The sequence below is a fragment of the Capra hircus genome, chromosome 3, assembly GCF_001704415.2.
Source record: "Capra hircus breed San Clemente chromosome 3, ASM170441v1, whole genome shotgun sequence".
Classification (NCBI taxonomy): Eukaryota; Metazoa; Chordata; class Mammalia; order Artiodactyla; family Bovidae; genus Capra; species Capra hircus.
Genome location: NC_030810.1, coordinates 1949938 through 1965423, shown reverse-complemented (window position 1 = coordinate 1965423; position 15486 = coordinate 1949938).

The window sequence follows — 15486 nt, the reverse complement described above, 5'->3', positions numbered from 1 at the left end:
TCACATAATATACTGGCTCCAGTTACAGGCTTCTCTCAGCTGACAGTGTTTCCAAGGCTCATCTACCGTGTAGCACACAGCAACACTTAATTCCTTCCTGTGATTTGATGATAATGATGTTTCCCTTGTGTGGGTACCGGGTTCTGTTTATCCATTCATCAGCCGACGGACATTTGGATTGTTTCTACTTTTTGCCCACTGCTGAGTGCTGCTGTCGACATCTCTACACGTGCTTGTGTGGAAGATCCCCTGGAAGAGGAAATGGCAGCCCACTCCGGTACTCTTGCCTGGACAATCCCATGGACGGAGGAGCCTGGTAGGCTACAGTCCATGGGGTTGCAGAGAGTCGGTCACGACTGAGTGACTTTCTTTTCTTTCTTTCTTTGTGTGGGGGAGAGATGGAGGGGAGTAGAGCCCGGCCCCATGGGCTCAATCAGAACCTTCCAAGATGCAATGGGACCATTGCTTGGGTTGGGGCCGCCTCCCTGGCTCTGTGCGTCTTTGACTGGGTTTCCTGCATCTGTGACCAAAGAGTTCCAGAGATGCAAACCTCTAGGAGGCAAGGAGGGTGGAAACTGATGTGCAGATGGGCCTACGGGGCAGGAGGAAGTTCAGAGCCTGGCGTGAGGTCCAGGGATCATGCTCATTCATAATTTGTAACCAATCAACTCTGATATTCTCACTGGCAACAGGCCGCTCAGGTGGTCCGTGACCAGCCAAAGTCTCAGCTCTGCCTCTGTGTAACAGGCTCTCGGGCAAGGCCCGCCAGAAGCTCGTCCACACACACTGTTCCCACGGCAACCCCAGGGAGGACAGAGCCTGCAGGTGGCTGTTCATGGGGTACAGTCCTTTGACTTTCATGGAAAAGAGGCAAGTTATAAGCACACGTCATATTTTACATGGTCTTGTATAAACACTTAGTTGCTCAGTCGTGACTGACTCTTTTTGATGCTGTGGACGGTAGCCTGCCAGGCTCCTCTGTCTGTAGGATTCTCCAGGCCAGAATCCTGGAGTGGGTTGCCATGCCCTTCTCCAAGGGATCTTCCCAGCCCAGGGATCGACCCCACGTGTCCTGTGTCTCCTACATTGCAGGTGGATTTTTTGCCTGCTGAGCGCTCGGGGAGGCAATTTCTTTATTCAAACCTAAGCCGGCAGGGGCAGAGAGAGAGCAGTGCTTTTCCTCCAAGCCCCTGCTAGGCAGGTGGTCTCTGCTGTAGATGAGGAAACCAAGGCCAGGCAGGGTTGAACACTCCCCAGGGAGAACAAGAAGCCAGGGCCGACCTGGGGTCCAGGACAGCAGCTACCCTGCATTACAGAGCGTGGTCCACAGGTCCAGCTGCAGGCTGGGTCCACCAGCAGGATTGGCACCGGCTGCCTCAAGCCTGTCACAACACACTGCCTTGCTGAACGGACACACGAGACTCACCGAACCTAGGAAATGGGTCAGAAATCCCCTTTACACGTGGTCTGACTTTATAGGGCTTCAATAGGGATCAAAGGATTCCATGGAATTTGGGGGTTTGGCAAAGGTCTAGAATCTGTTTTTAAGTGTTTGTGGCTTGGCAGATCCATACTGCGCTTTGGGAGTTCCCTTCACTCCTAAACCCACACCGGCTTAGAAGGAAAAGTAGTATGGTTCCTGCTGAACAATGCTTACTCACTCTGTGAAAACTCCAGGCTTTGCAAACCGAAGAGGATGGAGGCCTGAGTTCTCCCCCTTGGCATCGGGACAATGCTGAGAAGGTTCTAGACAGTTTTTGATCATGTGTAACTTGGTACCAAGGTTGGAACTGGGCCTTGGAAGGTTCTGGAAGGTGGTAGCAGAGGGGTGTGTGGGGGACAAATGAAGACGTGGGCTGGAAGTGGCCACGTGGGCTTGGAGGGCAGGTCTTGAGGCCGTGTCCACGCTCCCTGGCCCTCCCGCATCCTGGTTCACATGGTCTTGTCCAGCTCTGAGCCTGGAACATTCAGTGACAGAGCCCAAGGACTGCCCAAGCGAAAGGGCAGGAGGGAGACTGGCAGACTCACCTTCCATTCAGGGACCCTGAGCCCCACACAAGCCAAGAGCCCCTGAGTGAAACCCTGCGCCCATGGTTGATCCATAACCTTCTTCGGTCCTGCTCTCCTCTGCTCTGGGCGACAGTGCCTGAGTGTTCTCCATGGTGACGGCATGAGATCCCCTGACTTGTTTTCAGCTCAGCTCAGTCACTCAGTCAAGTCTGACTCTTTGAGACCGCATGGACTGCAGCACGCCAGGCCTCCCCGTCCATCACCAACTCCCGGAGTCCACCGAAACCCATGTCCATTGAGTCAGTGATGCCAGCCAACCATGTCATCTTCTGTCGTCCCCTTCTCCTCCTGCCTTCGATCTTTCCCAGCATCAGGGTCTTTTCCAAGGAGTCAGCTCTTCGCATCAGGTGGCCAAAGTATTGGAGTTTCAGCTTCAGCATCAGTCCTTCCAATGAACATTAAGGACTGATTTCCTTTAGTATTGACTGGTTTGACTTCCCTTAGGATTGATTTCCTTCAGGATTGATTTGTCTTCAGCTCAGTTCAGTTCAGTCGCTCAGTCGTGTCCGACTCTTTGCAACCCCATGAATCGCAGCACGCCAGGCCTCCCTGTTCATCACCATCCCTTGGAGTTCACTCAGAGTCACATCCATCGAGTCAGTGATGCCATCCAGCCATCTCATCCTCGGTCGTCTTTGGCTCCATCCCTTCATTCTTTCTGGAGTTATTTCTCCACTGATCTCCAGTAGCATATTGGGCACCTAATGACCTGGGGAGTTCCTCTTTTGGTATCCTATCATTTTGCCTTTTCATACTGTTCATGGGGTTCTCGAGGCAAGAATACTGAAGTGGCTTGCCATTCCCTTCTCCAGTGGACCATGCTCTGTCAGACCTCTCCACCATGACCTGCCCGTCTCGGGGTGGCCCCGCGGGCATGGCTTGGTTTCATTGAGTTGGACAAGGCTGTGGTCCTAGTGTGATTAGATTGACTAGTTTTCTGTGAGTATGGTTTCAGTGTGTCTGCCCTCTGATGCCTTCTTGCAAACACCTACCATCTTACTTGGGTTTCTCTTACCTTGGTTGTGGGGTATCTCTTCACGGCTGCTCCAGCAAAGCACAGCCGCTGTTCCTTACCTTGGATGAGGGGTATCTCCTCACTGCCGCCCTTCCTGACCTTCAACGTGGGATAGCTCCTCTAGGCCCTCCTGTGCCTGCGCAGCCACCGCTCCTCGGGATGCTCCTCCCGGCCGCCAGCCCTGGCCTCGGGCGTGGGTGGCTCCTCCCAGCTGCCGCCCCTGGCTTCGGGCTTGGGGTGGCTCCTCAGGGTCACCGCCCCTGGCCTTGGGCACGAGGTGGCTTCTCCTGGCCGCCCCTGACCTTGGACGCGGGGTGTCTCCTTCCGGCCGCCACTGACCTTGGACACGGTGATTTGTCTTAGTCATCTTCAAATAAACAAGGTTTTCATTTTGAAATAACTGCAGATTCACGTGCAGTTGTGAAACAATACAGAGACACCTCCACACCCTTCCCCCACTTTCCGCCAAAGGTAGCATCCTGGGTGACTGGAGTGCGGCCTCATAACCACGACATTGACATAGAAGCAAAACACCCAGCCTTGCAGATTCACCAGTTTCAAGCGCCCACCCTGCCCCACCCCCAGCACTCCAGGCAGAGCACCCACAAAGAGGGTATTCAGTCCTATGAATTTAATCGCACCTGTAGGTTCCTGAATCCCCCAGCGCAGTGAGACACAGGACAGCCCCTTCACAGCCCCCTCGGGGCCCATTCCACAGCCGCCCCCCTTCCCCCCGCTCCCTAGCCCCATCACCACTGGTCTCTCCTTCTCTGCAATTTCACTGCCCCACATAAGACTGCGCCGTTTCAAGACTGGCTTTTTCATTCAGCACAGCCCCCTTGAGATCATTCAGGTTTCTGTGCCATTGGCAGGTCGGTTCAGTCGTTCAGTCGTGTCCGACTCTCTGCGACCCCATGAATCGCAGCACGCCAGGCCTCCCTGTTCATCACCAACTCCCGGAGTTCACTCAGACTCACGTCCATCGAGCCTGTGATGCCATCCAGCCATCTCATCCTCTGTCGTCCCCTTCTCCTCCTGCCCCCAATCCCTCCCAGCATCAGAGTCTTTTCCAATGAGTCAACTCTTTGCATGAGGTGGCCAAAATACTGGAGTTTCAGCTTTAGCATCATTCCTTCCAAAGAAATCCCAGGGCTGACCTCCTTCAGAATGGACTGGTTGGATCTCCTTGCAGTCCAAGGGACTCTCAAGAGTCTTCTCCAACACCACAGTTCAAAAGCATCAATTCTTTGGCGCTCAGCTTTCTTCATAGTCCAACTCTCACATCCATACATGGTCACAGGAAAAACCATAGCCTTGACTAGATGGACCTTAGTTGGCAAAGTAATGTCTCTGCTTTTCAATAGGCTATCTAGGTTAGTCATAACTTTTCTTCCAAGGAGTAAGCATCTTTTAATTTCATGGCTGCAATCACCATCTGCAGTGATTTTGGAGCCCCCCCAAAATAAAGTCTGACGCTGTTTCCACTGTTTCCCTATATATTTGCCATGAAGTAATGGGACCAGATGCCATGATCTTCATTTTCTGAAGATCATCTGAAGATCTGTTGAGCTTTAAGCCAACATTTTTACTCTTCTCTTTCACTTTCATCAAGAGGCTTTTTAGTTCCTCTTCACTTTCTGCCATAAGGGTGGTGTCATCTGCATATCTGAGGTTATTGATATTTCTCCCCGCAATCTTGATTCCAGCTTGTGTTTCTTCCAGTCCAGTATTTCTCATGATGTACTCTGCATAGAAGTTAAATAAGCAGGGTGACAATATACAGCCTTGACGTACTCCTTTTCCTATTTGAAACCAGTCTGTTGTTCCATGTCCAGTTCTCACTGTTTTCCACAGTTTATTGTGATCCACACAGTCAAAGGCTTTGGCATAGTCAATAAAGCAGAAATAGATGTTTTTCTGGAACTCTCTTGCTTTTTCAATGATCCAGTGGATGTTGGCAATTTGATCTCTGGTTCCTCTGCCTTTTCTAAAACCAGCTTGAACGTCTGGAAGTTCACGGTTCATGTATTGCTGAAGCCTGGCTTGGAGAATTTTGAGCATTCCTTTACTAGCGTGTGAGATGAGTGCAATTGTGCGGTAGTTTGAGCATTCTTTGGCATTGCCTTTCTTTAGGGTTGGAATGAAAACTGACCTTTTCCAGTCCTGTGGCCACTGCTGCGTCTTCCAAATTTGCTGGCATATTAAGTGCAGCACTTTCACAGCATCATCTTTCAGGATTTGAAACAGCTCAACTGGAATTCCATCACCTCCACTAGCTTTGTTCGCAGTGATGCTTTCTAAGGCCCGCTTGACTTCACGTAGCGCGTCCTTTTCACTGTGGTCCACAGTGTGGAGGAAATCTATTTACCAAGTGCAGCACGAATGGCATCTGTGTCATCTCCAGTCTCAGCTGTTATGCGCACCCATGGGCGGCTTCTTCGTGAACGTATCTTCACTTCTTTGGGATCAATGCCCAGGAGTATGGGGTTGGGTCGTATTTAGTTGCATGTTCGTTTGGGTAAGAAATGCCCATCTTCTGCTCCAACAAGTGTTCCACTTTGCACCGCCCCCTCCCAGGCAGGGGACAAGGGGTCCGTTTTCTCAGCATCCCCGCCCGCGTTTGGTGTTGTCACTATTTTTATTTTAGCCATTCTGATTGATGGGCAAAGAGGTGAGAAAAGAGTTCTTGGAGATGGCTGAGGCACGCTCAGCGGCCTTCCGTGGCGGCGGCTGCTATCACAAGGCCCTCATGTCCATACATCCATCTGCGGCAGAGGGGTGCACCTGGGCTCCACTCCTGCACCGACCTGCAGGCCCCTGTGCTCACCTCAGACCACATCGGGTCTGTTTGCTGGCATATGACTGGATGTGCAGCCTGACCTCTCAGAAGCACCAATGACCTCCAGCCTGTACATCCACTCCAAGTCCAGCTTTTGTCCCCTTAGCCTGGAACACTCTCCCCAGGGCCTCACAGCAGCTCTCTCCCCCTGCCAGAGGTCCCCTGGAGAGAGACCTCTTCTGCCCACTCCAACCAAGGCAGCGCTCAGCCATCATCCACAGTTCCCTTTCTGATGCTTAGAATTAAACCCCTTCATCTATTGCTTATTATCTGCTTCCCCCATTAACCCCGTAGGGTCAGTTCCTGACCCTCTGTTCCCAGCACCCACATAACAGTACAACATGGGCAGGGTGTCCATCAGTATTTGGTAAATATCTGAAGTAATGACTGAGTGGGTGTGTGAGCCTTCAGTTAACACTCCAGGTAGAACACCAACAAAGCTAAATGCTTGGCCACAGCAGCTGGTGCGAAAGACCCACTGGAGCCCTTGGAGGTGGCTGAACCAGACCGAGGTTCAAGCCACGGGGCACGGATCCTGGTCCACCCAGCACCCTTCCTGCAGGCCTGAGGCCCCGCCCCTCCTGAGGAAAGGGGCCCTATCTTTCCTCCTCAGCACTTGGTTAGCAATGCCATGTTTTGATATGGCTTATGTTTCCAACCAAAATATTTTATTTGATTTTTTAAACTTTTAAATTTTGTATTGGGGTGTAGCTGATTAACAATATTGTGATCGTTTCAGGTGAGCAATGACAGGGCTCAGCCACACGTCTACCTGTACCCGTTCTCTCCCAAACTCCCCTCCCCCAGGCTGCCACGGAACTCTGAGAAGACCTGCCGGAGCTGTAGAGTAGATCCCTGTCGATCATCCACTTTAAGCCCAGCGCGGTGGACATGTCCATCCCAAACTCCCAAACTGTCCTATCCCCCACCTCCCCTCCCCCATCCACTGGCAACCATAAGCTTGTTGTCTAAGTCTGGGCCAACCTGAACATTTTAAATACAAAGAAATATAGGACTTTTTCTCTCTGTCAGAAATAGAACTGTGGCTGTTTAACACACTCCTTCCGAAATGTCTCCTCTGAACAACTTTATTCCACGCAATTAAGCCTGCACCTCTACACCCACACACTCGGGCCCAGTGACCCAGTGTAGACATGTTTCCAGAAAATACGTGCTTCCCTCCCCATGTCCTCAGAGTCAGCTGTCTGTGACCGTGTGTCCACAGTCATGAGACAGGAGACACACAGGTGTTCCTTGCCCCACACGTGAGCAACTGTTGTGGTCTCAGCCCCTTTATACACTTAAAAATTGCCTCAGAGAGCTTTTGCTATGCTATTCATAAAGGTCATATGTGTCAATATTTACCATATTAGAAATTAAGATCAAACATCTAAATATTTATTTAATCCCTGAAAGTAACAATAAAGCTGTTATATGTTACTATAAATAACATGATTATGAAAGCCATGGTATTTCCATTAAAAAATTCAGTATAAACAGTGGTCTTGCTTTATAACTTTGCAGATCTCCCCAAGTCTGACTTGTTCTCACCCCGTTTCAATAGTCATCAAGTGAATGTGTTTTTTTGGTTGAAGGGCATGAAGAAAATCTGGCATCCAGGTTGTCCAAAAACACTCTGCTAATAGTTTGTTCATATGATGGTAGACATTCTTTGACACTATAGCAGGCTCGACAGTGCCTTAGGATTAGTCGCAGTGAAGAATCTGAAACACCGTCAATAAACTTTTTCTTCTCCGTTACATTAAAGGGCATTGGCTTACCTTCTGCCATGAATGGATTTTCTGCCTTTGCCTGGTTTTATAGCATTCTGTCTTGGTCACGTGGAAAATATTGGTTCACTGAGTTCTGGAGAGTTTCAAACGTAGACACATTTCATTATACCACATAAAAAAATCACATTGGCTAATATCTCCTGCCATCTTATCGGAAAATTCCTTCAGGCATGGGAAGCTGTGAAGGTTTCTGTGGTGGAGAGATATGCATTTTTCAAAATGTAGCTTTCGGTTGAAAGTCCATAGTTTATCACTTGCAGCAAATACTGTTGCTGGCTTTCTTTGAAATGACCATTTCGCTTCATTCAATTGCATGGTGTTTGGTAAGTAATAATGGCTAACTAGTTTGCCTGTAAGGTGTTCAAGTAAAAATGATGTTCCAAAGAAAACGTGAGTTCAGCTGGCAACCCAGCCATCAGGCTTTTCCTGAAAAGCACAGATACTATGCTCCAGTCTGCAAAGAAGCGCTGTGTGGGCACTTTCCCCCTTGTAATGATATTAAAAAGACAGTCTTCTCAAGCATCGAGGCTCAGTAGAACTTGTGATTTTGTTGTTTCACCCAGAACATTTTCCAGTGAAGGGAACTTCCGGTGAGTGCCTGGTTCAGAAGCACAGAACTTCTGCCAGCTCGGATTCAAAGCATGGACCTGCCGGGTCACCTGTCACTGCCATTGAACTCAGTGCAAACGTCAACACTGTGAAGAAACAGTAACGCTTAGTGCTAAAAGTCTTGACCTCACAGACTCCTGAGAAGGTCTCAGAGACCCTGAGGGGTCCCCGTCCACTTTGAGAAATACGGCTGTAGCCAAGTAATTATGCAACAAGCCTAATCTTTACCCTCCGCCCCCTTTTAGTTTCTGAAACTATATAACACAGTGTACATTTAAGGGAAGCTTGCTGAGATTACTGCAGACTCTTTTACAGCAACAGATGCAATTTAAAAACCAGCAATTGTATGAACAACACTTTTGTAATTAATGTAGTTATCTGTACAATGTATTTGCAATACGTGAAATTTAAGCAAATTTTCAGACATAGAAAATAAGAATAATGTAACATGTATCCATGAAATAAAGTGTTAAACACACAGCTGAAACCACAGTTAATCCTGTTTTCCCTCAGCACGCCTCCAAGAGCTGGTCCCCATCTTAGATTGGATGTTTATCTTCACCAAGAAGTTCTATACACTTTTATTATATAATAAATATGTCTCTATCTCCAAGCAAGATTCAATATTGTTAGGAACAGACAGTTCTGTAAAACCCTCCTTATGTACTTAAAGTTCCTCTAAGCCACACTTGTGTGTATACCCAGGATTGGAAGTTTTCCATTGTTGTGGACATGCATTTTCATACTCACTAGATATTGGCAACCCACTAGATAGTGGGTTATTTCAGCTTACACTACCAAGAGCCATGCCTACAAGCTCTTTTTTTTTTTTCTCTACAGCCTCTGCAGCATTTGGAATAATGAGATTTTTGGAGATTTTATGGGTATGAAATGGAATTTTATTATAGTTTAATTTGCATTTTTCTGATTATTAGTGAGGTTAACAATATTTCCAGATTTATTTACCATTTGTACTTTCTCTCATTAACCACCTTACAGCTCTTAAATTGTTTGTACTGTTTATTATTTAATATTGGTTGCAGGAATGCTTGACATATATTGGATTTTAATCCGTTGGCCATTTTTGTGGTACAGACATCTTTTTCCATGTGGTGTTTTCTTAAATTGATTATGATGTCCTTTAATGTATAGTTCGTACTTTTAATACAATTGAATCGATCAATTATTTGTCCTTTATGATTTGCCTTATTTAAAGACTTCCTTAATAAATCACTCCTTACTGAAAAGTCACACAATATCTCCCTATACTTCCTTGTGAAAGTTTTAAAGATTTATTTTCCACAGTTAAGTTTGATTCACCTAAATTTTATCTTTGGGTATCATGTGAGTTGGGAGATAATTTTATTTTATTTCCACGTGAACAGCAAATTTCCCAGATCATCATTAAATTCTTCCTCTTTGACCTGAGGTGCCACCTCCATCCTGCATTATGTTTGTGTATTTGGAGAACTCTTCCTGAAAAGGATATGCTCTGTAGCTCTCGGGCGAAGTGCTTTGTAACATTCCATGGGTCAAGTTGTTTGGTGAGGCTCTGCAAGTTCTCCGCATCTTTAGCGGTTTCTGTCTGCTTGCTCCGTCTGTCATGAGAGGCGGCCATCAACCCTCCGGCTGTCTTCACGAGTCTGCCCTTTCACATCGCCCAGCGCTCACCCCGTGTGTGTAGACTTGTCACAGTCTCAAGAATATTCCTAGCAACAGTCTCCATTCTGAAGTCTGCTTTGTCTGGCAAGTCCTCGTTATTAGAGTCTCCACGGCATCTCCTCCCAGCATCCTCACCTTCACTCTGCGTCTACATTTAAAGTGCATCTCTCCTGAACAGCTCATAGTCTGGTCCAGATTTTTATCCAGTCTGACAGTTTCTGCTTCTTCTTTGGAGTGTTTAGACCATTCACATTTATTGTAATTATCAAATCAGCTCTACTTCTGTTTTAACCCTTTTTTTTTTAGCTGAAAGGTTAACTTGCTTTAAAACATTTAAAATATTAGCATTTCATGGTTATCCACACAGTGGCCATTTCTGGTTCTGCTCGCTCCTCTGTGTGGACCTGAGTATTTACAGGGGGCCTCTGGGTGTCTGCCAGGTACCTTCTCACAGGCTGCCACCTTTGTGACAACACGTGAGCATGGGGGCACTGTCCTGGTCCGCAGACATGGAGGCTGAGGTTCAGGGACACTGCAGGAGTTCCTGGTCTCTAGAAAGCAGATCGGGGCTGGAACCCAGGTCCTTTCGCCCACCAGCCCCTGTTTTCTGTGGGGAGAAGGAGCATCAGCAGTGAGGCTCAGACTTCGGAGGCGAGGAGGGTGGGCGGCCCCTCCCATCACGGATAGACCACCTGCATTCAGGTGAGCTCATCCCATGGGAAGGGGTGCTGGGGGAAGGTGGGGTTTCCTGGCCACGCTGAAGGGCCCAGGGGGCCACTGGAGGGAACAGTGCATCCCAGAATAGACGGAAGAGAGTTGGGGTGGATGGACAGGCAGGAACAGCCGGGAGGGTCCCCTCCCACCCAGGCCAGGGAGCAGCAAGATGGAGAGAGGCTGGGCGTGTCTCAGAGTGCCCGTGGTACCCTGGGGCCCGAGTGGAGGGGTCTGTAGGCCAGAAGGGAGACAGGAGGAGGTACAGAAAAGTGTGGCTGCAAAGGAGGTGAGCTCATGAACCCCAGAAAGGCCCATGCCCTGGGCAGGCCCTTGTCCGTGGCTTGCCTTTCCTCTGGACCGAGGCTGTGCCCCTGTAGGGCAGTGCTGAGGGCTCAGCGTGAGGCGGAGCCACTGCCAGTCCCCCGCTGCTGTCCTGGCTGGTGGGCTCCCCGCTGCGCCCTGCTTCTCTCCCCCGTCCCCCTGCAGTGGGGCTCGGCAGCTGCTGAGATCTCTGGGAACCACTGAAGCCGGGGAGGCCCAGACCCAAATGCCAGGCCCTTCTGTGACAGGCCACATGGACGGTGATAAGAACCACCTCCCCGGGGGCTGCAGAGACTCACAGAGAGGGCCATATGTAGACGCAACTGCCCCTTCTGAGGCTCCTTCTCTGCAGCTCCCAGCAATGGGATGCAGCACGGCCAGTGAATGTGTTTCTGAGCCAGTGAGAGGGCACGTGATCTGAAGGTGTCACCAACAACCTGCCACCCAGACCCGGAGGTGGGTGGGGGACAGCTGTTGCTTGATCAGCCTTTTGTTGAAAAAAGGTAGCTAACTTCTGCTTCAGCGATATGCAGATTAACGGAAAATAGAGGAGAAAGGCCGTACACATGACCCCTGCGGCTGCCACCCCTCAGGCTCAGTTCCCTGACCAGGGGTGGGACCTCATTGTCCAGAGGAAAGTGTGACCGTGTGTGCTGTCTCAGGAAGGCCTTGGGGTGGGAGGAGTGGCCTGGGGCCCACTGGGTGAGGGTCAGGGCTTCCCATTTGGGGGGAGCTTCCGCGTGGAGCTGAGTCCCACCGTCTGCAAGGCTGAGCGTGGGGGCACGTGAAGTGAGGCTGACCAGCACCCCCCTTTTCCTTTCTGTTGTTGCTGAGTCGCTCAGTCATGTCCCTCTCTCTGCTGCCTCACGGACTGCAGCCCACCAGGCTCCTCTGTCTGTGGGATTCTCCAGGCAAGAAGACTGGAGTGGGTTGCCACTTCCTCCTCCAGGGGTCTTCCCTCCCAGGGATCGAACCCGCGTCTTCTACACTGGCAAGCGCGTTCTCTGCCACTGAGCCGTCAGGGAAGCCTTTCCTTGCTAGCAGTTAGGAGAGCAAACGTCTGTGCCCGGCAGGCCCTGGGGCCAGCTAATGAGGAAGGAGGCCTGGTTGGCTGTACCGGGCTGGAGAGCAGCCCGCCCAGGACAAGGCTCCTGGCCCTGAAGCCGAGGCTGCCATCCTGGCCCTACTGGCCGGGCCTCGGTACCCTGACAGCAGGGCCCGGGCACCGCCACAGCTCCTCGCATTCAGTCGCTTATTCACCTTCCAGCCCAGCGCACCAGCCCCTGGAGCTGGCTTCTCCCGGGGTCCCTGGCAGCTGCCCCCATCCTGACGGCCCCCATAAGGGGGGTACCAGCTCCTCCCAGACTGCCGTAACCCCGCTCCGGTCTGCGGTGCTTTACCTCCCCACCTGCGTGCCTGCTTCGGTTCTCACGTCGTTTTCAACACTGTATAGCCGTTCCACGGGAAGCCCTGGCCCTCCTGGTGAGGCAGTGGAGGGAGGCGGCGTGAGAGATGACCCAGCGCGGGCCTCCTGGCGCCTGCCGTCGGGTATGGCCGCCTGTGGGCCTCGCCACCCGCGCCCTCACAGCCCCGCGGGCCTCCCCGCTTCTCAGGCGGGATTTCGCGGTAAGCCCTTCGCCTCCGCCTGTCGGGAGGGCCTGGGTCTCTGGTCTGCTGTCACTTTTGCCAGCGCCAGCAAGCTCCATCCTGGCCCGCTGCCGTCTGCCCCAGCCAGCTGGCAGGAGGACCAGACCGGGGAGGGCACGCGTGTGGACAGGGTGAGACCAGGGGCCGGCTCCATCCGGCCCCCAGCACCGCTGTCAGAGCCCCGCGCGGAGACACGGCAGGGTGGCCTCTTCTGGGGCCTCCAGGTTCCGAGGGCGGAGGCGGCGGGGCCTCTGATCTTACCCAGAAGGTCAGCCTCGCCTGGGATCCATCTGAGGGCCGGGGAGCGCTGCCGCCTCCGCGTTCGCGGGCCATGCGCTTTTTACTGCGCCGCCGCCTGTGGTCTCTTTCTCCAGCTGCCCCAGAACAGCGCTCTCCAGGGCAGGTACTCAAGGCCACAGAACGGGCGAGGGGCCAGGCTCCGCTTCCCCCGCCGTCGGATGGGGAGCCCGCCAGGCGGAAAATCCGCGGCGAGATTCGCGGGTCTCTGCGCCCCGGGGACCGGCGGCTCCAGCCAACGGGCGCGCACGGAGCAGACTGCGTGTCGGCGGGTGTGAGCCGCACGCCGGCCGCGGGGCTGAGCCGGGTGGACGGCGGGGCGTGGGGCGTCGGTCCCGGCGGGGTGCTGGGAGCGGGCTGTGCGGCGCGAGGTGCCGGAGGCTCAGGGGCTGGGGCGGTGAGCTCGCCGCCCCGAGCTGGGAGCCTTTCTGGGGCCCTAGGGGTGACGGGTGGCCTCCTGCTCTTCCTTCTGCCCGGGCTCAGCGTCTCGCTTGGACGCCCGGGCCCCACGTGGGGCCTCCTGGCGGGCCTCTCCCAGCGCGGCGCTGGCTCTGCTGTGCCTCCTCCCGCTGACCTCCGGCTTCCGGCTCTTCACCCCCACTCTCTGCTGTCCGTTCTCACGGGCAGGTGTTTAGACCCTCAGCCCCCTGCCTCCTGTGGGGTCCAGCCCCGGCTCGTCATCAAAAGGCTGAGGAGTGCCAGTCGGGCATTTTGTAGACTGTCCCTCTGGATTGGACTGATGTTTTTTCTCAGGGTTAGCCACATGGAGCAGCTTTGCCAAGGGACCACAGGCTTAGCTGCTTAAAACAATAGCAGTTTATTGTTTCTCCGTTCCAGAGGCCAGAAAGCTGAAATGAGACTCGTGGACAAGACTGCAGCGTGTCCTTCAGTGGAGGGTCTAGTAGACCCGCTGAGGGCCTATTCCCTCCTCTTCCGGCTGCTTCTGGAGGGCCACTGGCGCTCCTCGGCTTGTGGCCACGTCACTCCAGTCTCATCTAGGTGGTCCCCTTGCCTCCTCCTCTCAATCCCCCTCCCTCCTCCACGGCCCCTTGTGATGACCCTGGGCCCGCCCAGGGAACCCAGACTGTCTCTCCAGCTCAAGGCCCTTAAGCTAATCACACCTGCCAAGTTCCTCTGCCACAGGTTCCGGGTTCAGGATGTCAGGGAGTTTGGGGGCCCTGTGTAGCAGGTCCCACCAAGCTCCACCCTGCCCCAGGGCCAGTGTGGTGCCCTGCTGGAGCCGGCACTTTGGTGGAGGGCGACATGGGGGAGGCGGTGTATGGACACTCAAGGGCCCGTTGACTTGTGTGTTTCTAATTCCGCAACTGAGACGGTGATTTTCGACTTAAACCATCGTCCTTGGCGTTACCAGTGCTGCCACGACGCTGGGGGGTCCTCAGGGCGGGCTGTCTCGCGAGCTGTTCCAGGCCCACGTACGGGTTACAGGGTCGTCTGTGCAGCCTGGACCTTGCGTGGCCATCTTGCCCTCCTGCCACGGTCCTCTCCTCGGATGCACACCCCCCATCTGTTTTCACTTAGCGCTGCACCCCCAGGCCTGGCACAGTGAGGACGCCAGATAAACATCGGGGGAACAAACAAACTGCCTCCTTTCCAGCCATCTGAGCTGAAGCTAATACGAAGTTAGATTTATGCAAAACTGCCAAAAATTGTTGTTCAACTATTCTTGCAAATTTCTAATACCCTGAGGCTAGTTCATTAAAAAAAAAAATCAAGGACGTTGGTTCTTCACCCTGTAATCCTTGGTTTGTCAAGGAAAATCGGCAAAAAAAAAAAACAACAAAAAAACAAACCAAACCTCTCTGAAGTACAGTTTAGTTAACTGAGGGCCTCCTCTCTGGACCCGGATTAGTAAAGGCAGGTCAGGGCTGATAGATGGAGGGCAATGAAGAGGGACACACCCACCCGGACCTCAGAGCAGGACTCGGGTTTGGAACAAGTGTGTCTGCAGATATATCAAAGGTAAGGCTCTCCAGTGAGCTCATTCCAGGGCAATCCAGGGGCCCTAAGTCAATGACTGCTGTTCCGATGGGAGAGAGGCTGACGGAGGCCCCAGGGGCGGGTGCGAGGCAAAGGCAGAGGGAGGGAGGGGTTGGCCTAGTGGCTGGTGAGCTCCCGGAGCCCCAAGGATGGGACAGCCGCCGCAGTCTCTTCCCTGGGGCCTCCAGATGAAGCGAGACTCTGCTACAACCTTGACCTTGGATGTCCGGCCTCCAGAACTGTGAGAGGGGAAACTGCCCGGGTTTCACGCCCCCAGGTCCGCAGTGGTCTCCGGCAGCAACCCCAGGGGAGACCCGAGAGGGTCATGGCCTCCACGTGATCCCCCCACCCACGGTTCTCCAGGCGGAAGTGCCCAGTCAGCCTGTGAAAGAGGATGGGGCTGTGGGCCTGGCGGACCCTGCCGGGATGCTCTGATCCATCTGAACATCCTCGCTTCACACGCAGGCCGTGGGTGACGAGGCTGCTCTCACAGCAGCGACCCTGTGCAACAGCAGACAGGG